General features: G+C 41.1%; 1 protein-coding gene across 1 annotated transcript in view; it reads left to right on the forward strand.

Annotated features, from left to right (window-relative positions):
* Nucleotides 1–20,230: 20,230 nt before the first annotated feature.
* Nucleotides 20,231–24,622, forward strand: part of LOC132830840 (MAGUK p55 subfamily member 3-like) — a 79,502-nt gene continuing 75,110 nt past the window's right edge. Inside the window, exon 1 of the mRNA XM_060848721.1 lies at nt 20,231–20,350. The gene's annotated coding sequence lies outside the window, so the exon portion shown is untranslated. The remainder of the gene's footprint in view (nt 20,351–24,622) is intronic.

The following is a 24,622-nucleotide window of genomic DNA, read 5'->3' on the forward strand; positions in this document are numbered from 1 at the left end:
TTCTGGACCAGCCAGCAATGACCATATCCCTTGAATGACAAAAGAAGTCATACATTTAATATTACAAGCAGAAAACTCTGTGTTACTTGCAACTGAGGCACTATAAAATATACTCCAGTAGCTAATGGTACCTTTGACTGTAAGATTTAATGTGGTTGTTGTAATTTATGCATTTTTTTTTGATAAATGAATCTCATGCCTCCATATTGTTTATATGGGATAGGACAGAAGGCTAGGAGCTAGTTTGCAGGCAATTATGCAACCAGGTAACGTCACAACAAAACCCATGGGTATAGTGCAAATGGTTTTGAAGCATCACATGAAGAGAGGGCTGTGCTCAGCAGGTGGGGTGAGATTCATTTATGTACACAGATGCACAACACACAAACAAAATTATAGAGTTCTATCAGCAATACCTGCTTTACAAGATAATAAATGGGTTGCAGGCACAGATGAATGGTTTAACTGCACAAATGATTTTGATTTTGACATGCACACTTGGCAACCTTGTATAAATACATCATGTTCCATTAGTTTGTAATATAATTAATACAGTCATATTCATAGCTTTCAGCCAAATATTTCTGTATACCCAATACTGTGCTGCCTAAATTAATGAAACAACAACCTACAGAGCAAAAACTAAATTATAATTTCATGAGGTATCTTGTATGGAAACTGAAATTTTGAAAAATAATTCTCTTTGTTTCTCCTAGAGACCAGTTGATTTTGATCGATAGCATGTATGTGTTTGGAAAATATTACTGACTGTCTAAGGGCTAATACCTTAATCAGGTACTCCTCATGCTTCCAGAGTTTTCATTGAATCCCTACAGGGTGGAAACAAACCATTTGGCCCAACAAGTCCATACCGACTGTCCAAAGAGAATCCCAACCTGACCCAGTACCCTACCTTACATTTCCCCTGCCTAATGTAAATAGCTTACACATCCCCAAACACTATGAGCAATTTAGCATGGCCAATTCACCTAACCTGCACATCTTTGCATTGTGGGAGGAAACCAGAGCATCCAGAGGAAACCCATGCAGACACAGGGAGAACGTACCTACTCACTTGCCCGAACCCGGGACCCTAGCACTGTGAGCCAGCAGTGCTCACCATTGTGCCACAATACTGCCCATATATTTACCTAATCCAAAAACCACAATTCTTAGAAACTTAGAGCTATAAGTCAGAAATTAGGGATTAGCACATTAACATGCTCACATGACATTCTGTTTTGCAATGTTTTAGTCGTCACTACACAATTTAATCACAAAACAAATCACCTGAAGTCATCTATCATCAAAAACATGTTTAATTTAGATAGCACCTTTCAAAAAGTAAAAAAAAATCTTCACAGGACTGTTATCAAGCAAAGTCTGACAACAAACCACAATTATTCAGGCTGAATATGTCATTTTAAGTCATATGATTTATTCTTAGTCATTTAATTGTTGCAATTACAGCTAGTAATTCTTAGCCAAGTGACGATTCAAGACTGGAGAGCTCTTTATAGACAATTCCAATGTTTAGAAATGTCACATGGCTTAATAATTCTCAATCACATTTTTTGCTTTAAGTCAAATATACAGAGGAAAATGGCATCAAGACCTGAATTATAGGCTTTTTAATCAGCAGTTAAAGGCTTTGCCAAGTGTTCAGCAATTTCCATAAAATAAAAGCAAATTTATTTTCCAACATTTCTCCTTTGGTTTCAATTTCCATAAAATGTTGGTTTTGTTTTTTTGATTTTGGTCTAAGGATAAATTTCAGCTAATGCACTTAAATCATACTTTACTATAAAAACAATGATATAATTTCATGTGCCATCAATCTATCTATCATCAAAATATAGCAAGGGCTTGATTTATAGGTTAACCATCCTTTGATAAATATCCCTGACCCTGAGCTTTCAGAACAGGGAAATTAATTCCAGTCAAATTCATCAATAAATAATGAGATAAAATCTGTACGACATAATCCTGATAAGGTAGTCATTTGTGGCACTGAAAATATTTGAATTACTCAATCATTTAAATTAAATAATGTAAATAATGACGATAATTTAGTATTACAACCTTATATCATCAGATAATTAAGCAATTTTAATTATAGAGTAGGTGTATCTGAAACCTAATTTGATGCGCTGCAAAATCATTGTAGCTGCACTTGTTTTTCCTGACTCTGTATGACTGACTGCACAATGATAATAATTAGACCCTCTCTCTAAGATCAAACCCCATGGGATTAAACTTCAAATACTGAAGTGGCTTTGCTGTCTTCAAGCAGATATTTATGAGCAATAATGGAGTCTGACTGAATCCCGTACCTCTGATGTTTCAGTATGTGCTGAATAAAATATACAGAAATATACATTCCTTGCAAATGGATTTGCAACTTCTCTCAAAATGTTAATGCAGACACATTTAAAATATGCCTAATTACAAGCCTGTCATTAAGTGGACCTTTCTCTTCTCTAATGTAGGGGTATGGGTGGGTTGCGCTTCGGCGGGTCGGCGTGGACTTGTTGGGCCAAAGGGCCTGTTTCCACACTGTAAGTAATCTAATCTAATCTAAAAACAGCAGCAGAACAGAAAATCATGACAAGCACAGATGTTCAGTGTGTGATTTAATTGAGATTGAAGAAATTCAACAAAACCTTCATTCTGAGCAGATTCAATAGCTAGGTGTTTCCATGTTTTGTATTGTAGCATACCTGATTTACAAAAGTGCACAAACACACAAAAACTGTCCTGTACATTGTCATTCCCCAACCATTTCTTTAGAGGAAACAGCAGCAGCAGTATCTGAATTGAAGTGATAAATTTTCCTTAGAAATATTAAACAAATCTGAGAATGGACAAACTGTGGTTCTAAGTATTTATGATTCAGAATAATCCACATTAAGGCCTGGATATATCAGAACTTTGTTTTGGAAAGGTACAGATTTCTTTTCATGTTGTGGAGTTAAAAATTCATTGATATGGAAATGACTGGTACTAGTCCATACTGGTCCTGTATACTTTAAAATGGAACTCCAGTGATATTGGTGCTAGTAGAACACGTTTTTGACACTTCTGGGAATACTTCAATCGTGCTTATCGATAATGTCATGAAAATGATTAGCTTATCTCAACAGACATAATCAGAGCATTGCAAGTGAAGATCTCGACTCACAGGAGGAGTCCCTTGGTTCTGCAATGGGTCAAATAAACACTAGCAATTCGGTCCAGTTCTGCATGATTTCATATTTTATCACCATGGCTGGGCTCAGGTTGTCCAGTAACACAGAGGTTAAAAGCTTCTGTGGTCATAGGACAAAGCTGCACGAATGGCTTAAAACAAAGACATTTTTTATACGGTTATTAAGGAATCGTACAGCCTTAATTACAGAGCAAATTCAAAAAAATGTAATAAAATGACATTATACACATAATATTAAGCCAATGATATTTCCAGGGAACTAACTTTGTTTTGCACATTTTATCTCTCGGCACCTGTATCTCCAAGGTTAGCTAGGATAGTTGGTAATGTCCTATCTAGCTTAATTAATTCCATACTGTGGAGGAAGCATTGTCTGCTAATCTTTGGTTCAGTTAGTTCAGGAATGCAGCTTTTAGCAGGGTTAAAATCCATCTTAAACAGAATTGTCTATGTGCAGACTAGAAGCCATTTTGTTATGTTACTCTCATGAAGAAGCCATTTTGTTGTTAGTAAGGACATGTATTAAATGGTTGTTCCTGACAACAGCCTAAATCCAGATTTTAGATCCTAACAAGTTGCATGGCTTACATTCCTTTCAACCCTTTCTATTTTTCATTTGTATTGATAGAATGTCACGTGAAGGAAACACCAAGGAAAGAGTGGGTCCTGATGCCCCAATGCTAGGTGATTAAGAAGCTGCATGATGAGGTACAGAACGGGAGACTCATTACTTAACTTCAGGCTGGTGCAATCCTCCAGGCATCATGAAGAGTACCGTTGGAAATGTCTGCTGCCACGAGTGCACTTGGAGACACCAAAGATCCTGGGTTCAGTGCCAGAAATACATCCATGACCACAGCCTTCTGGAAAGGTGAGCAGCTTGCCTCATCTGCACAGAGGTCACGATGAAGGGTTGCATCTGTGTTTTCTGGCCAAGGTGTAAAACCTTCAGCATAGTGTTACAGTAGTTAGCTCTGCTGCCTCACAGCACCAGCGACCCGGGTTCAATTCAGCCTTGGGTGACTATCTGTGTGGAGTTTGCATGTTCTCCCTGTATCTGTGAGGTTTATCGCTGAGTTCTCCGGTTCCTTCCCACAGTCCAAAGATATGCTGGTTGGGTGAGTTGACCATGCTAAAAATTTCCCCAAGTTGTCCAAGGATGTGCAGGTTAAGTGGGTTAGCTATGACAAAAACCTCACGCAATGTCACAGGGATGGGGATGGGGATGGGGTTGGGGGCCATAGCTCCAGGTGGGATAATGTTCAGAGGGCCAGTGTAGACTTGATGGACCAAATGCCCTCTTTCTGCATTGTAGGGATTCTATGATTCCATGACCTGGCACATTCATCCGCTATAGTTTTGAGGCTCAGTCTATCCAAGATGCATATGTAGGTGTGGGTGAGAGCTGTGATGCACTGACTCATTGAAGAGAGTTCTTCCTGCATAACATCAACTCACATTGTCTTTAGAAATGAAGAAAGCAAAGGGGATGGCTCAAAATTGTAGGTGAGGGAGGTGGTAGTGTCATTGGTGGTGGGGGGATGGTGTGTGATGTCAGTCTAAGCTGCAATAGGTGAGAGCCCTGGAGCAGATACACATGGAAACAGCCAGGATACCTTCATCGCAGTTGGCAATAATGAATTGCAGATCATAAATGATAAATGCAACTTGGAACATGGTGAAATGGTGCAGGTCATGCTGTCACTTTACAGAGTAGAAGGGGACAAGAGAAGAGCATTACCGAAATAATTCCTTTTGAATTCCACACCGGTTCAAGCTCTGCTCACTCTGACTCAATGGGCCCAACTCATCTCTCAGATATTACTAGGGAAGCACACTCCATCAACTTAGACACAAGCAGCTGGCAGGAATGTAGAGTTGGGGAGACAGGGTGTAGGCGCTACATCAGAGTTCAGAAAGAAGAAGAAATCTATGATGATGCTCTTTGGACAGGAACATGGAAGATCAGGTGTCAACTTATTGGGATACTGTGCTGAGACAATTAGATACATATGAGCGAATATCCGACAGAGTGCCAAGATGATTGAAGCTTTGGATTACAGGTGGAAAAGTTCACTGCTGCCGGACGCTCAGAGCTCTGACCATGAAATTGGTCAATGTGAGATGAAAAGTGTTGTGTTGGAAACGTACAGCAGGTCAGGCAGCATCGAGGAACTGCCTGAGTCGACGTTTCGGGCATAAGCTCTTCATCACGTTCCTGACGAAGGGCTTTTGCCCAAAACCATTGACTCACCTGCTCCTCGGCTGTTGCCTGACCTGCTGTGCTTTTCCAGCGCCACACTTCTCAACACTGATCTCCAGCATTTGCAGTCCTCATTTTCCCCAATGTGAGATGGTCAATCTCGTGGAGAAATACACGTAACAGCATTCAGAATGGATGCAATAGCAGCGTCTTGGCAAAGAAAGGTTGCCAGCCTCCCTCAGTCACTTAGATCAACAAGCTAGGAAGCTAATATCCACGGAATACACAAGTGAGTAGCTGTGTATAGGATTGTCACATTGTTGGCACATGGTTGCTGGAATGGATATCCGTGGTACTCCTGCAGCAGCCCAACTAATCCACTTGAAGAACAACCTAAGGCTGTGGAGTTTACTGAAGAGGCTGAAGGTGTGTGAAAGTATCTCAGCACCCTCATCTTCTTCAATGATCGACAACAGTTTCATTATCATCATACTCTTAAATTTTAGATGATTTTCATTGACTTCAAATTCTACCATCAACCATGGTGAGATTTAAATCCAGGTCCCTGGGTCTTTCAATTAATAGTCTAGCAGTAATGTTGCTAAACTATTACCTCTGGTTAGAGCAAAAACATTTGCAAATGATATAGTGCTGTTTCTGTGGCAAATGATGCAACTTTTGAACGATTTATAAAAAGCACCTACACATCTCCAAAAGAGTACCCCACATATCTAAGCAATTCTGCAAAGTTTGGACACGCACCTACCAGGTCTAGTTAATCCACTACATTGTGTCTTCCATTCCTTTGTTTTATTTTGAAAATCAAACTTGGGTGGAGGTAACGGCTATTTTATTTGGGCAACTATTGATGTTGCCAGGGTTGGAGGATTTGAGATGTAGGGAGAAGTTGAATAGGCTGGTGCTGTTTTCCCTAGAGCGTTGGAAACTGAGGGGTGACAATATAGAGGTTTATAAAATCACGAAGGACATGGATAGGGTGAATAGCTCAAGTCTTTTTCCCAGGGTGGGAGAGTCCAAAACTAGAGGGCATAGTTTAAGGTGAGAGGGGCAAGATTTAAAAGAAACCCGAGGGGCAGATTTTTGATGCAGCGAGTGGTGTGTGTATTGAACAAGCTGCCAGAGGAAGTGGTAGAGGCTGGTACAATAATGACATTTAAAAGGCATCTGGATGGATACATGAATAGGAAGGGTTTTGAGAGATATGGGCCAAATGCTGGCAAATGGGAACTAGAGGAGTTTAGGATATTTGGTGAGTATGAACAGGTTGAACCGAAGCATCTGTTTCCATGCTGTATAACTCTGTGGCCCTAAATGTAAAATGCCACCTTCCCCAGTGCCCCATGTGAAAGTGTTCAGGTGGATTTCTGACCTCTGCCACCATTTTCACAATGAAGAAGAGGCTCTGAGATGTTTGGAACATTCAGGTCTAAGTTTATTAAAACTAACAGTAACAATGTTATTGTGACGACAGTAAATAACGATACTGTAACAGCAAAATCCATTTTGCTTAACTTCAGCAGTGATCCTGATTTTCAGTGATAGGTCAGCTGACCACCTCAAAAGCTCTGAAAAACTACTGACCACCACACCAAGACTCAACACAACATGTAGAGGTCCAAATGCTTACGTTCTTACCTGGTCACTGAACAGTGGTATGTTGTTAACCATTTGCTCCTTGCAAGTCTCTTACAATTTCCAAGCAATAATCTGCATTCTCAGTAGGGAGCCAACACTTTATAAGGATACCTAAATGTACCATAAACAAGCATGGACAAAATAGTCAACTTCTGTACAACTCACTGTAGATCACTGTCTAACCAGTTAAAAGGGTGACCCTGTTCAAATGTGCTTGGCATGATTGGCATCACATCTATTTGTTTCCCTCCTTTGCTTTAATTTAGCCTAATGGTGCTTCAAAACAACGATCTCTGTTAAAAAAAATTGACATTCGCAATAACCCCCTTGCTTTGAAAGGTTTATTTGATTACTGCAGAAAACAGGCAATTATCAGGGATCATGGCACTTGAACTTCATTTTCCGTCTCAATTTTGGAAAATGTGTTTGAATTTGATTGCACAGATGAGAGCAGAGGCAATTTTATTTTATTTGTTTTTGAGATAAAGGCATGGCTTGTGAGACAAGTATATATTGCCCATCCACATTGCCTTGGACAAAGTGGTGGTCAGCCATCTTTTTGAATCACTGCAGTCTTTGGGGTGTAGCAACACTGACGCGCTGTTCAGAAGGGGGAGTGTTCCAAGAGTTTGACCCACTAACAGTGAAAGAACAGTGATATAGTTCCATCTCAGGACAGTGTATTTTTTGGATGGGAGTGTGCAGGTGGTTGTGTTTCATATACCTGCCCTTGTCCTTCAAGATGGAAGAGGTCATGAGTTTTGAAGATTCTTTTAAATGATACACATTTGTTGACTCAGAGGTACCACTGTACATCAGAGGTCAAGGGAGTGACTGTGGAAGGTGGTCGATAGGGTGACTAATCAAGCAGGCTGATTTGACCTGGATGATGTCAAACTTCTTCAGTGTTGTTGAAGTTTCACTCATCAAGGCAAATGGGGAGTATCCCATTATATTCTGCCCTCTAGATGATGGACATTGGGGAATCAAGAGTCAAGATTAGAGAGGTGCTGGAAAAGCACAGCAGGTCAGGCTGCATTAAAGGAGCAGGAGAATCGACATTGTGGGCAGGAGGCCTTCATCAGGAATGAGTCCTGATGAAGGGTTCTGCCCGAAATGTCGATTTTCCTGCTCTTTGGATGCTGCCTGACCTGCTGTGTTTTTCCAGCACCACTTTAATCTTGATTCTAATCTCCAGCATCTGCAGTCCTCACTTTCGCCCATTGGGGAATCAAGAGATGAGTGCAGAGTTTGAATCACTGCAGAGTTTGAAACCTCTGACCTTCTCTTATAGCCACAATTTTCATATAGCAGGTCCAGTTCAGGTTTCTAGTCAATGAAATCCTCAGGATATTGATCCTGTGAGAGTCAGCAATGTTAATGTCATTGAAAGCAAGGTGCATTGGTTAGATTTTGTTGGAGATGGACATTGCTTGGTGCTTTTGTGGTGTGAATCTGTGGTGTAACTTTCTACTTATAAATCCAAGCTTTGATGTTGTCCAAATCTTTTTGCATATGGGTATATATGGCTTCTGACACTATGATGGAGGGCAGGTCATTGATGAAACAGCTGAAGATGGTTTTGTTTAGGACACTGCCCTGGGGAACTCCTGCAGAGATGTCCTGACGGCACGGTGGCACAGTGGCTAGCACTGCTGCCTCACAGCGCCCGAGACCCGGGTTCAATTCCCGACTCAGGCGACTGACTGTGTGGAGTTTGCACGTTCTCTCCGGGTGCTCCGGTTTCCTTCCATAGTCCAAAGATGTGTGGGTCAGGTGAATTGGCCATGCTAAATTGCCCGTAGTGTTAGGTAAGGGGTAAATGTAGGGGTATGGGTGGGTTGCGCTTCGGCGGGTCGGTGTGGACTTGTTGGGCGGAAGGGCCTGTTTCCACACTGTAAGTAATCTAATCTAATCAAGCAATTTATTGAAGATCAAGAATAGACGGATTGGGCAGTACTTGACCAGGTTGAGTTGGTCTTGTGTTTTGCATGCAGGGAATATCTGGACAATTTTCCACTTTGTTGGTTAGATGCCAGAGTTGTAACTATTCTGGAACAGCTTGGCTAGAGGCACAGGAAGTTCTAGAACACAAGCCTTCAGTACTATTCACAGAATACCATAGTATCAGAGCCCATTATCTTTTCAGTATACAGAATCTTCAGCCATTTCTTGAACTGGTTAAAACTGGGAGTTGCATTGCAGAGGACTTTGGAAAGAGGCCAATATGGATCATCCACTCAATACTTCTGTTTGAAATAGAATGCAATACTTCAGTCTTGTCTTTTGAACTGATGTGTTGGGCTCTGCCACCATTTAGGATGAGGATATTTGTAGGGACCTTCATGTCCTATTAGTTGTTTAATTGCTCATCATCATTTCCAACTGGATATGACAGGACAGCAAAGCTTAGCCTGATCTACTGGTTGTGGGATCACTGAGACCTACCTAATACATGCTGCTTTTTCTGTTTGGCATGCAAATAGTGCTGTGTTGCAACTCTAGCATATCAATGCCTCACCTTTGAGTGCACCTTTCAGACCTGCTGTACTCTTCATTGAACCAGGATTGATCTCCTGGCTTGAAAGTATGGTAGAGTGGGAAATATGCCAGGCCATGAGGTGCGGTCGAAGATAGTACTGCTGCCAATGGCCAACAATACCTCATAGATGCCCCATACTGAGTTGCAAAGTCTGTTGCATTTAGCATGATGATTGTGCACCTCAACCTGACTGAAGGTATTATCAATGTGAAGACACAATTTCATCACCAGAAGACTATGTGGTGGTCAATTGCACTGACACCATAATGGATGGATGAATCTGCAACAAATAGATTGGTGGGGACAAAGTCAATGAGTTTTCTTTTCTCACTTGTTATTTCCTCACCATTTGCTGCTGACCCCGTCTGGTTACTAAGCTATTATTGGTGTTGGATAGTAAAGTCCTCCACCCAGAGCCCATTTTGTACCTCTTGACACCCTCAGTACCTCTTCCAAGTTGTGTTTGACAGGGAAGAGTACTGATTCATCAATCAAGGTAAAGGAATAGGGATGAGAAGAGGTAATCATCTGGAGGTTTCTTTGCCCATATCTGACTTGTTAATTTCATGAACTTCTCGGGAATTCCAGCCTGACTGTATACCTCCGTGCTAGGATGACCTTAAGTTAAGGGCTTGGATGGGGAGGAATTTGTTAAGTGCATTCAAGAAAATATTCTTTGACAATATGTAGATGTATCTACTAGAGAAGGAGCAAAACTCAAACTTCACTTCGAAAATAAGGCAGGGCTGAACTGTTAGTAGGGGAGCACTTTGGGACCAAGGGTTTTTACAAATATATTAAGGACAAAAGAGTAACTAGGGAGAGAATAGGACCCCTCAAAGATCAGTAAGGCGGCCTTTGTGTGGAGCCACAGAAAATGGGAGAGATACTAAATGAATATTTTGCATCAGTATTTATTGTGGAAAAGGATATGGAAGATGTAGACTGTAGGGAAATAGATGGCGACATCTTGCAAAACAGGAGGAAGTGCTGGATGTCTTAAAATGGTTAAAAGCGGATAAATCCCCAGGACCTGATCAGGTGTACCCGAGAACTCTGTGGGAAGCTAGAGAAGTGATTGCTGGACCTCTTACTGAAATATTTGTATCATCGATAGTCACAGGTGAGGTGCCGGAAGACTGGAGGTTGGCTAACGTGGTGCCACTATTTAAGAAGGGCGGTAAAGACAAGCCAGGGAACTATAGACTGGTGAGCCTGACCTCGGCAGTGGGCAAGTTGTTGGAGGGAATCCTGAGGGACAGGATGTATATGTATTTGGAAAGGCAAGGACTGATTCGGGACAGTCAACATGGCTTTGTGCGTGGGAAATCATGTCTCACAAACTTGATTGAGTTTTTTGAAGAAGTAACAAAGAGGATTGATGAGGGCAGGGCAGTAGATGTGATCTATATGGACTTCAGAAAGGTGTTCGACATGGTTCCCCATGGCAGACTGATTAGATCTCATGGAATACAGGGAGAACTAGCCATTTGGATACAGGTAGAAGACAGAGGGTGGTGGTGGAGGGTTGTTTATCAGACTGGAGGCCAGTGACCAGTGGAGTGCCACAAAGATGGGTGCTGGGCACTCTAATTTTTGTCATTTACATAAATGATTTGGATGCGACCATAAGAGGCACAGTTAGTAAGTTTGCAGATGACACCAAAATTGGAGGTGTAGTGGTCAGTGAAGAGGGTTACCTCAGATTGCAACAGGATCTGGACCAGATGGAGCAATGGGCTGAGAAGTGGCAGATGGAGTTTAATTCAGATAAATGCGAGGTGCTGCATTTTGGGAAAGCAAATCATAGCAGGACTTATACACTTAATGGGAAGGTCCTAGGGAGTGTTGCTGAACAAAGAGACCTTGGAGTGCAGGTTCATAGCTCCATAAAAGTGGAGTCGTAGGTAGATAGAATAGTGAAGGAGGCATTTGGTATGCTTTCCTTTATTGGTCAAAGTATTGAGTACAGGAATTGGGAGGTCATGTTGCAGAAGTACAGGACATTGGTTAGGCCGCTTTTGGAATATTGCGTGCAATTCTGGTCTCCCTCCTATTGGAAAGATGTTGTTTTAGGATTCGGTCGGCGCAACATCGAGGGCCGAAGGGCCTGTACTGCGCTGTATCCTTCTATAAACTTGAAAGGGTTCAGAAAAGATTTACAAGGATGTTGCCAGGGTTGGAGGATCTGAGCTATAGGGAGAGGCTGATCAGGCTGGGACTGTTTTCCCTAGAGTGTCGGAGGCTAAGGAGTGACCTTATAGAGGTTTACAAAATTATGAGGGGCATGGATAGGATAAATAGGCAAAGTCTTTTCCCTGGGATCGGGGAGTCCAGAACTAGAGGTTATAGATTTAGGGTGAGAGGGGAAAGATAGAAAAGAGACCTAAGGGGCAACGTTTTCATGCAGAGGGTGGTACGTGTATGGAATGTGCTGCCAGAGGATGTGGTGGAGGCTGGTATAATTGCAACATTTAAGAGGCATTTGGGTGGGTATATGAATAGGAAGGGTTTGGAGGGATATAGGCCGGGTGCTGGCAGGTGGGACTAGATTGGGTTGGGATATCTGGTTGGCATGGACAGGTTGGACTGAAGGGTCTGTTTCCATGCTGTACGTCTCTATGACTCTATGACCAGTGACCATAATTCTATTAATTTTAAAATAGTTCTGGGAAAGGATAGGCCTTGTCTGAAAGTTAAAGTTTTAATCTGGAGCCGGGCAAGTTATGATGACAGGAAATTTTAAAAGTTGATTGGGGTAGGCTTTTCACAGGAAAGGGGACGACTGTCACATGGAAGGTTTTCAAAAGTCAGATAACAAAAACTTCAGAGACAGTATGTTCCTGTCAGAGTGAAGGCTGGTACGACAAGAGAAAACTGGATGTCTAGAGATATTGAGGCTTTTGTTAAGAAAAAGAAGGAAACATGTGGCAGGTATTGACAGCTAGAATCAAGGGAATCCCTTGAGGAATATAGAGACAATAGGATTACACATAACAGGGAAATCAGGGGGAGAAAAATAGGACATGAGATAGCTTTGGCAGATAAAGGTAAGGAGAATCCCAAGAGATTGGATAAATACATTAAGGGCAAAAGAGCAACTAAAGAGAATATAGGGCCCCTTAAGGATCAACAAGGCCAGCTATGTGTGGAATCACAAAAGATGGGTGAGATGTTAAATGAATATTTCCCATCAGTATCTATTGTGGAGAAAAGCATGGAAGCTAGAGAAGTTGGGAAAGTATGTAGTGATTCCTTGAAAAGAGTCCACAATACAGAAGAGGAGCTGCTGGAGATCTTAAAAGTCAACCAGTCACATGCGAGCCAGAATAGATCAGGATAGCTGATTTCCTTCTCTAAAGGGCAATAATGAATCAAATGAGTTTTTACAACAAACAACAATAGTTACATAGTCACCATCAGGATAGCTTTTAATTCCAGATAAATTAATCCTATTGAAATGTTTCACACAGAGGGTGGTGTATATGTAGAATGAGATGCCAGAGGAAGTGATGGAGGCTGGGACATTTACAACATTGAAAAGGCATCTGGATGGGTATATGAATAGGAAGGGTTTAGAGAGAAATGGGCCAAGTGCTGGCAAATGGGACTAGATTAGGTTAGGATATCTGGTCAGCATGGACAAGTTGGACCAAAGGTTCAGTTTTCATTCTGTACATCTCTCTGACTCTATGGTAGAATTCAAAATCATGTCCCCAGATCATTCGCCTGGGCTCTGGATACCGCTATGCCACCATCTCTTCAGCACAGGGGGGAGTTTTCTAAATCTGTGCTCTCGGAATGAAAAAAACCTTGTTTGTGAGAGATTACACTGGAAAGCCAGGCTTAGCGCATAACAAAAACTTCCTTGCGGAGCAATGTTTCACCAGTAGGAGATCCAAGTCAACAAATTTACACAAACAAGTCTTGTTCATCAGGGTGAAACTTCCACCGTCATCGTTAAGTTGCACAGTGTACAATGTAAATGCACAGGGAACTCTCCCTGCTTTTACAGGCGAAAAGCACACTAATGCAAATTGAGTCCAGTTTCATACACTTTATATGTTTATGGACTGGCATGGCTAATGAGCACTCACCATTTATATTTGAGGGCAGCTGACAGAGAAAGTACATCAACTGACTTTAAAATGAATATTTACTGTGAATAGTCTTCAATTTAATCGCACATGACAGAGCAAGTACATAAATTGACTTTAAAATGAACATTTACTCTGCACGGTCTTCAATTTAATCACACGTCCTGACATAGAAGGCAATGCATTCTCTACAGATTGAGATTCTAGGCTTTCCCAAGAAAAAATATAGGAGTCCAGAAAAGATCTAACAGCTAACTTTTTAAAAACCAATAAAACAACAATTAATTTAATGTTGCTGCAGTTTGTATATATCATAGTGTCAGCCTCTGGAGATTTACACTGTAAACTGACAATGTTGAACCTTAATGGAACAATGAATAACCAGGAATATAATCAGTATCTTTTGCTGCTAGAACTTGCTTTCACTTGTATTGTGTTTCAGTACTGGCTGAATGTCTGCAGGATGGAAGATTTAGAAATGACTCACAGCCCCTGTTTGATATATGGTGCAGTTGCCTGCAAAGGCATTTACAGCAGAGCTGATACTGAGCAGTACAAGTATAACAAGAATAGCAAACGCTGGGAATCTGAAATCAGAAAAGAAAATGCCAGGAATTTGATTGACAAGAGATGCCTTCAGCCACAGCCTGTGGAATTCTCTGCCACTGGAAGCAGTTGAAGCCAAAACATTGAATGTTGTCAAAAAGGAGTTAAACACAGTTCTCAGAGTTAAAAGATTGAAAGAATATGGGGAGAAATTGGAAACAGAATACTGAACTGAATGATTATCCAATGTCATACTGAATGGCAGCACGGACTCATTTGGATGGGTATATGAATAGGAAGGGTTTGGAGGGATATGGGCCGGGTGCTGGCAGGTGGGACTAGATTGGGTTGGGATATCTGGTTGGCATGGATGGGTTGAACTGAAGGGTATGTTTCCATGCTGTACATCTCTATGACTCTATGACTGAATAGTCTACTGTGGGTGAGGCCTATCTCGGTCATGGCTGACCATGGATTCCATCCTCATTGTTCTAGCTTTTTGTTTCCCTAAAACAATGCCGCTTGTGACTGAAGAGACCAATACTGGAGTGACAGTCCCAGTCGCAAAGGTTACATCTGTATGTGGTCGTTAACCTGTTAGAGCTGGTGCACTCCTTCCTGCGTGCCTACTTGTCTGCTGCAGTGCTCATCAGCTTCTTTTCCCCCATGTTGAGGTGTTGGTTCAGGGTGTTTCTCCATCTTGTGCGGTCAGCTACAAGCCTTTCCCAAGACTCTGTAACGACAGTCAGCCGCAAGCCCACTAGCCTACTGTTGCTATTTTCTATGCTTCTAGCACATTGCAGGCGAGGCAGCATTTAAAAAGCAAATAAGATAGGGTACAGCTGTAGCGCCAATCTCCTATGATATTGGGAAGTGTCTGAGCCTGGAAGATTATGATGTTGTTGGGCGGTGGTGCATAAGTTGGGGGCATGGGAGGGTGTAAGCTGCAGCTTCTACAAGTCCAATATTGCACCCAAAGCTACCTGCCAGCAACAACACTGCACTGTCACTCAAGGAGTAGATCAGATCCTGCATTTAACATCTCCCTCGCCTCACTCTAGTGAATTTGGAATGGGTTCCTATCCAGCTCAGCCCTGCCCACCAAACCCAGTCCTAATCCACTCACCCCACTAGCATCCCGATCGTATTGAGAGAAATTGTTGGGAGAAATGACAGATTCCAAAAATATAAAAGGAACTTATTAATACAGAGACTGCAGTAATGAGACATTTGACAAAACACCCTGAGCTAATGACTGTAGCTAGTAACCTCATTCAACGCCCACACATCATTTAGATCAATAACACCTCCACGTTTATTGCCCCTGATGATCCCATCAGCCATTAGTTTTAAAATATTTATTCTGCTTTCTCACTTAGGGGATGTGAGCATTGCTGGCAAGATCAACATTTATTCCTACCTCTTGTAGTACTCAAGAAAGTGGGATGAGTCACTTAAAAAAAAGCATTGAAGTTAAAAGGAAAATAAATTGAAAGATCCCTCTCAGTATGAAGCACCAAATCTTCTCTACCATTTTAAATAATTATCTCTCAACTTCAGCATTCTGCTAATGCCATCAATAGTTATCCATTAAACAAAAATCAGGGAGACATCTTTTGGGACACACTGTTCAAAATGTATTTATTCCTTGACATTTTGCATTCCATCTTGTACCAATGATTCACTCTGGATATAGAGCTTCAGTTTTCATCTCATCTGCTCCTCGGATGCTGCCTGACCACCTGTGCTTTTCTAGTGCCATACATTTTGACTCTGATCTCCAGCATCTGCAATCCTCACTTTCTCCTGGTGGAATGAAGAGAGCCTGGTGAGGTTGGGGGAGAGGACGCAACTGAAGAAAAGAAAAATTAAGAGCAAAATCTTCCCAGCCCTTGAATGCCATGGCAACGGCAAGAAGTATGGAAAAATATACAGAGATTGAAGAAGTCTGAATCTCGATGTGGAGAAGAATTGTTCCGATTTTCCCCTTATGGTTTCAATGACTAGTTTTGAATCTCACTAATAAACCGTCGCTGCCCCATTTCCCTGCATTTGCATCTTAATATTAGATAATCTTACTTCATTTTTATGCAGCTCCATATAATTGAGGAAGTCTTGGTAATCCTTCCATTTGTTCCTGAGAAAGTAAATGGCAACAATTCCTGATTTGTAAATCAGCACAGCTACTTGGCACACGCAGCTCACTACGTGCTTCTCTGGGCGACTATTTTAATATCCCTTCACCAGTGTATCCTACAATACCCCACAGTCAAGCTCTTTCTTCATTCAATGAATTTCATATCAACAAAACAACAATCCCACCACATTATCATGGCTGATCTTAGACCTACTCAGAATCCTTCTCAGCCCTTCAGGATCTAACGTTTGAAATCATACCTCTGACTTGCATGCCCTTACCAGATTGTTGTGCACAGATACACACAGCTATTTCATGCATCTATAAAGAACATATCTTGTGGCTGTTAGCTACACTTCTTGGCACTTAATCACTTTGCATCCACCTGGAGGCTGCCAACCTCTGTAGCTTTTTGGCCCGACACAGAACAGGTTAGCAGTTGTGAAGGATGAGGTGGGTGAGAGTTATTGAGTCCAGATGTTGCATGCAACAGTGAAGTTGGTAGCTTCATGAGCATTAGCAAGGTTTGTATGTAGTGACATAGTTAGAGCCAATGTGCAGCAACAGAGAGAAGATGGTGACAACTACCCATGGGAGGACAGAAGATCTTAGACCTTTCTCCAGCACTGCTGTACATTCTTTCTGAGCCTGGAGACAATAATGGCCCAGGACATTATTTGTATCCAGGTCAGACGGGTTTTATATATGGCACAAGCAATTTGTATGCCAGAAGTCCTGGTAGCAGTAGAGAGTTTGCTTCTGCAGCCATATGATTGCACAAAGAGAATGCCATAGAGGTTAGCAGGTGATAAGAAGGTGAGAAGAAGAAGACAGTGTGAGGAAAGTCATTATGAGCCATGATGGGGCATATGCCCTGAAACTCTCCGAAACTAGCACTTTAGCTTAAAAATGGAGAAACCCAGCCCTAGGCTTAATGAGAAACCTAAGTAGTTAATGGTAGTCTAAATACATCTCTACCTCAGATGCACAGATATATGTACACACTCTAATATATAGGTTCATAGCTTTAGTACCAAGACTTCCTCAATTATATGGAGCTGATTTCATTAATATTCAATATTAGTCATACAAATTCTTTTTATAATATTCTTAACTGTCCAAGGATGTACCAAAGTAATGCTTCCCAAATGTTTTCTAACTGTGAACCCATTTTGAAAATTGTCACAACTCTCAAGTGAGAAATGAGTGGGGTTGGAGACCCGTATTAATTGGGGCCCTCTCTGTTAATGCAGGATGCAATTGCTATACCTCAGTTAGAGCTCCATGAGTACCATTACTACCTTGAAGCTCGGAACCCCAAAGTTTCACCTTGCAATCCCACTTTTCCACTTTGAGAATTCATTCCCCAAAGCAGTTTACAGTCAATGAAACACCTTTAAAATGCAGTCTCTGCTGTGATATAGGAAGTCAACTTATGCACAGTAATGCCCCATGAATAATGGCCTTGATAATGACCATATCATAATTGAGAGAATTACAGTCTGAGATCATCCTTGCTCTTCTTAAAAACAACATCCTTGGATCTTTTATATTTGCCTGATATAATACTGGTCAACCTTCAAATGCAGCATGTCTCTGTATCAATGTTCTGAATGGTTCCAGGTTGAACTGCATTTGTAGTTCCTTATAAAATTAGCTTCCAATCTCATTTTGCCTGCTGGTAAAGAGGGAAGATAAACAGTAAATGTCCTCAGAGAATAGAGGCAGGGGAAAACTCAAAATGCAAGCCAACTGCTACTTCAGATACAATTACCAGCTGTTACGAGTCTATATAAACAGTTGAGATATCAGTGTGGTGTCTGTCTTTAGAGTGCAGATATACTTCTAAAGAAAATCTGATGATCTATGGATCTACTTACCCACCTTTAAAGATATCCTGACAACGACAGTGTGCTCTCATTAGCAGGACAAGGGCTGCCACATAAAGTATTGGCCCCTGCAGTTCTACAGACATCAAGTTATCCCAATGATACATGCACCTCCAAAAGAATCATTGATTACAGTTGTACCAATGTCCTTCTCTTAAAACTTTGTGCTATCGGTTTTAATTTGTTTGAATCTTCTTCCACAGATGACAACAAGTCTAGGAGGGTCTGTCCAATTTAGTGAAGGAAAATCTGTAAAGCACTGGAATGGGGTCTTGAGGTGTCAGCTGATTTCTCCAAAGCTGGAGAAAAAGCAAAGTCATTAACCTGGAAATATTCTGGATAGTTTGCCCACTGATCCTTTCAATGTGTTCAAACTTTATCACAAAATAGGACCACAAATACCGGTACGCATTCATTCAACTCATCTTTACTATCGGAAAAGTAATGGTGTACTCCATGTAGCTTTCTTTTGCATTGGTCCAGTCAGGTTCTCTTCTAACCCTGTCACAACACGCAATGTTTCCAGTCACATTAGGCAACAGGAAAGCTCCGTGAATCCCAGCTGAGACCCAATATATTTTCTTTAACAGATCATTTCCCAGGCCCAGAGCCAGACAATGCTGTGAGGTTCTGGAGACAATTCCGATGAAAGAGCTGTCCAAAATGACACCCTATCTTCTCCATATTCAATTATTGCCAGAGGTGCTACATCATGATCTAATTTCAGTTTCCCAAAATTTACAGATGTTTTGTACTTGCATTTCTTAAAATGTAGTTGTTGTAAAAAATAAAGTGAGCCAGAAAGCAGTAAAGCTCAAGCAGATCATTCGGTTATCCAGCATCTTCTGAGCTGTGCATTGTGATGGTCCTAAGGGACGGAGCAGATAATAAAGGGAGCACTCCAGTATCCAGTGAGATGGTGGAATGCTGAAGAAACACAGGGAGAAAATTTCGAGCAAAGTAACAGGGCAGTTCAACATCCCCGGGCCAGGAAAGGAAATAGAAATCACCCAGTGTTTCTGCCACTCGTTACTGTCCAGAAGAAGATAAGACACAAATTGGTGCTAATGACTCCCTATCCCCAAATGCTTCCAATCCATTGACAATCACTTAAAAACAGTTGGGTGGCATAGTGACATAATGGTTAGCACTGCTGCCTCATAGCACTATGGACCTGAGTTCAATTCCAGCCTTAAGTAACTGTTTGTGTGCAGTTTGCACATTCTCACTGTGTCTGTTTCCACTGGGTGCTCCAGTTTAAAGATATGCAGGTTATGTGTATTGGCCATGCTAAGTTGCCCCATAGTGTCCAGGGATGTGTCGATTAGCCATACTAAATATAGGGTTATGTGGCTGGGTCTGAGTGGGATGTTCTTCAGAGGGTTATTGCTAACTTGATGGGCTGAATGGGCTATGTCTGTACTGTAGGGATTCTATGACCATTTAGTATGACGAGAAAGCTCTAGGAGTGCATTGACACCGAACCAAAAAAAGGGTAAATCAAATATGGAGAAAATATGTTTTATTTTTAAATTGAAAAGCAGAATTATTACAAACCAATATTTTTCTTAAATCCCCAATTCATAAAATAACCATCAAGCACACTTCTTTCAGAAAAAAACTGTAAATCTGTAACTGAAAAATAACAAGATGGATTCAAATACCACATATAGACATAGACAAAATATGCATAAATACTCCTGAATTGAAACAGTTAATTAACTTCCTTTGTATTATAGACATGCTCAGTGCACAAGTACTTTGGATCACAAAGGGTTAACATTGGCTGCAAAAGTGCTAAAGCTTACAGTAAGCAGCATAGGGTAGCAATGTTACAGTAGGCTCTGGTAAATCATTCAAATCGTGTCGTAACTAGCTGTTCTCACACCCACATCCCTGGCACTTTCAAATGAGGCTTGTGCCTGCCTTACTATTAGAAAACAGCAGAGCGATTCCACTAATTATCCAGAATGGTTACACAGAGGATTTATTCTACTTATATGGTGACTGTACGATGTACGTAGCTCATTGAAATCTCAGGCTGATCATTGCTGAAGCTACCACAGGCTCTTGTGAGTATCATGGTCTTATGCTTTCATTTTGATGATTCTTTGGAAGGCAGAATGCTACCAGAAATCGAGCAACCTGTGTTTGTGTTTTGGCTGATCCTAAATACTACAGCTTGGTGATCAATTATGCAGTGGCATTGTTAAATGATCACAGAACCTAGCTGGCTGAGAATTGTGTTGCAACACATTAAATTCTATTAGGATGGAAGAGGGAGGACTTTAATGCAGCTGAGGGGGTTGTTTTAATTTCTTTGGTGTTAAAACCTGTAAGAAATAGATGATACAATCTAAGGAAATTCAGTTAGTGATTTGAAGTGGAAGATGGGAATAAATCCAATTTGAAATTGTTCAGTGATTACCAGCTACGTCTCTACTGTGCTAATAAAAATGCTGAAACGTGGTCAATTCTGGACTGGCAGTATGTGATCATTGCTTTTTTTTCCTGAAGATGCCAACAGATCCCATTATTTCCAAGGTTTAAAGAAGTTCTGCTGTTGGCCTTTCTGCTGCATAATTCTATTAACTGTTGGCAATCTGTTTTTAAGCAACAATCCCAATGTACAGTACATTGGTCAACTGTGTATGTATGTGTGTGTGTGTGTATATATATATATATATATATATATATATATAAATATATATAAATAATATATATATATATATCGATATACTTTTCAAAAATAAGTCTGGCAAAAGCTGGCTAAAGGATGTAGTGAGCTTTCTTCATGCAAATAGGAATACTTCCTCAAGATATTCTCTTAATTCAGCTTTAACTGAAGTCAGCATTATCAATTTAGAGCACAGATGTTTCAGAAAGATTACGAAAGTAAACTCAGCAATTATTGCATAAAAGTCAGCATTTTCAAAAACTTTAATTTCCGGAGATAGTGCAGTTTTGTAAATGTGCTCTTTATGATAAAAGACAACATGCCCATAAAGGGTTTCAGATAACCTAAGCTGCTAAAAGGAGTAATTTTCCCAAATCATATCTGGTAATATAGTGAATACAGTCCTGCTTCATGTCTCCTTTGGTAATTTGTCCTGGCTTCTGTAAAAAGCAGGATCACGGACCATCATCAAGAAAACCTGTATATTATCTCTGAAATGGCCAGGAAAGTTGAGGAGGGTCGAGGGGTAAATATAGTCTATATGGATTTCAGTAAGAACTTTGATAATGTTCTACATAGTAGGCTGCTCTGGAAGGTTAGATCGCATGGAATCCAGGGTGAGCTGATGAATTGGATAAATTGCTGGTAGGAAGCAGAGGGTAATGGTGGAAGGATGCTTGTTGGATTGGAGGCATGTAACAAGTGATGTACCCCAAGAGTCGGTGCTGGGCCCATTGCTGTTTGTCATCGATATCAATGATTAGGATGGGAATGTGCATGGCATGATTAATAAGTTTGCAGATGACACTAAAATAGGTGGTATCATGGACAGTGAGGAAGGTTATCGGAAATCGCAGCAGGACCTTGATCAGCTGGGGAAGTGGGCCGAGAAATGGCAAATGGAGTTTAATAAAGATAAGCATGCGGGCTTGCATTTTGGAAAGTCAAATCAAGCTCGGAATTTCATAGTAAATGGTAGAGCCTTAAGGAATATAGTGGAACAGAGAAAGCTCGCAGTTCAGGTTCACGATTCTCTGAAAGTGGAGTCACAGGTAGATTGGGCAGTGAAGAAGGCTTTTGGCAGTCTGGCCTTCAGTCAGGGCATTGAGTATAGAAGTTGGGAAGTTATGTTACAGTTGTACAGGACGTTGGTGAGCCACGCTTGGAGTATTGCGTTCAGTTTTGGTTATCTTGCTATGGGAAGGATGTTATTAAACTAGAAAGAGTGCAAAAGAAATTTACAAGGATGTTGCCAGGACTCAAGGGTCTGAGTTATAGGGAGACGTTGTGCAAGCTAGGACTTCTTCCTTTAGGGCATAGGAGTCTGAGGGGGGATCTTATGGAAGTATATAAAATCACAACAGGTATGGTTAGGTTGAATGCACTCAGTGTTTTTCCCAGGGTTGGGGAATCGAGGACGAGAGGGCATCAGTTTAAGGTTAGAGGGGAAAGAGTAAAAGGGAACCTGAGGGGCAACTTTTTTACACAAAGGGTGGTAAGTATATTGAATGAGCTGCCAGCAGAAGTGGTTGAGGCAAGTACATTGACAACAATTAAAAGTTATTTGGACAAATACATGGTTAGAAAATGATTAGAACGATCTGGGCCAAGTGCAGGTAAATGGGGTTAGTGTGGATAGCACAGACTAGTTTGGGCTGAAGGGCCTGTCTCTGTGCTGTAGGCGTCTATTACTCTATCAAATGCCATTATGCACAGGCTGTCTCATCAGAAATTAAGACATTTCAAAGTGCTTTGATACAACAATTTTTGCATTCCCATGATGATCTGACACCAAAATGGAAGTGATAGCAGACCTCATGGTAGAGGCTGTTTCACTGAGCCTCCATCAGGGAAATGAGCAGTGCAATGCCAAACCTGGGTTTCTCTTGAGTTCTTCGCTGTTGGAGAATAGAACAATCTCACAGCAGCAGGAGAATGGTGCAGAGTAATGTTTCTATCATTCTATTTCAAAATAAAGCTCAGCCCAACTTCAGAAAAACAGTTCTTAATATCTATACATTTGTGATCATGGACTTTTGTTTTGTAATGTTTATGTGAAAGATGCATTGCTCCAGTCCATGTACTGTTTACCTTATCTGAATGAATTTTCCCAAGTTAACACCAAATTAGAGGTAATTTTGTGATGTGGGCATGCATCCAACTCCCTCTTTGATACCACTTAATGCATCACTTCTCAAACTTGCAAGGAACAAAACTGTAGTCAAAGACAAGACTTAAAGTCAAGTCATGGGGTTGACTTTTATATCATGAAAGGTTTAAGGAATTGACATACGCGCTTGATTTGAGCCAATATAAAATACAAGTGAGCTGGTTAAAATGGAAAAGCCAGCAATAGTGAAACATGTTGTCTATTATTTACTTTATTTTATAACCTTATTATGAATTCTGTACATTTCATCTTCAGAGTTATACTTTAGTTCTGAAATTATTGGCTTTTCCTGAAAATCTACAGATGCCTGTTACACAAGGTATACAAAAATATACAGCTTGGTTTTTGTGTGTCCCTGGTGGTGGTGGAAGTAGGGGATGTAAAATGCAATGCACAGCCCATCCTTGGCCCCATTGCAATTTTACCATCGGCATGATCAGCATTGGCCAGCCTGCCATCAATTGAGCCCCTTAAAGTGGGAAATCAACACCTACTTATAGACATCATTGTGCCACTGATCAAAGTAAAGCAGCAGATGGGAGCAGCCTTCACCAGGTGGCCAGCCCTGTCAGGTTTCCCTGTGCGGGGTGGTTTTGGGTAAGGGTGCCTATGTAACTGCTGCCAGGGCCTATTGCAGCCGTGATACCATTGGGTATTAATACTCCCTGATTCCTCTGAAATTTGTCTCTCAGATCCTCATCCTCACTCCTCTTTCTGAAACCCAATACTTACAAAGTTTCAATGCATTTCTCAACACCTCCTCAAGCCCTGAATGTAGTATTGATCATGGACATTTAACCTTACAGTAAATAGTGTAAACATTTTGGAAACATGCTTAATGATGGTATTTGTGGGTCTACCTTTGACACATGGACTGCAGTGTGGCATGGATGCAGCTCATCACCACCTTCTCAAGGGCAAGTAGGAATGGCCAATAAATGCTAGCCCAGCCAGTGACACCCATGTCGTCCCATGAATCAATTTTAAAAAATGAAATTGATGCAAAATACTATCAGACTGTATATTTGGAAGGATGGTTGGGGGGGGAGGGGGAGGAGGCATGGTTGACATCATTTCAAATCATTGATTGTTTTATTAATTACATTTTACTGAGAATCTATAACATGTCAATAATTCAAAGGAATGTCTCATAACTGATGCATGATTTCCTAAATTTAGGTCAGAATACTTAAGGCAGCATGGAGAAGAGAAAGGATGTCTTCTTCCAACTGAAATGCTGCACAATATTTGGTTTAGCCACTGTAAGAACTGCTGTGATCTCTTTGCAAACAAATAGCTCTGGGGGTCAGTTAAGTGTATCAGCAGAAACAGACTCGCATTGTGCAGAGGTAGGGTAAAGGAAAACAAGTGACGTCCGTCTGTGCCATCCTCGTCAATCTTAGCAATTGATTGAAGGATCCTGTAAATTATTCTTTGGGGATGACCTTATATGTCAGTTGTGGAAGAAAGCATGCACCAAGACAGCCAAGGAGGGTG

Source organism: Hemiscyllium ocellatum, chromosome 32 (genome assembly GCF_020745735.1).
Source record: "Hemiscyllium ocellatum isolate sHemOce1 chromosome 32, sHemOce1.pat.X.cur, whole genome shotgun sequence".
Classification (NCBI taxonomy): Eukaryota; Metazoa; Chordata; class Chondrichthyes; order Orectolobiformes; family Hemiscylliidae; genus Hemiscyllium; species Hemiscyllium ocellatum.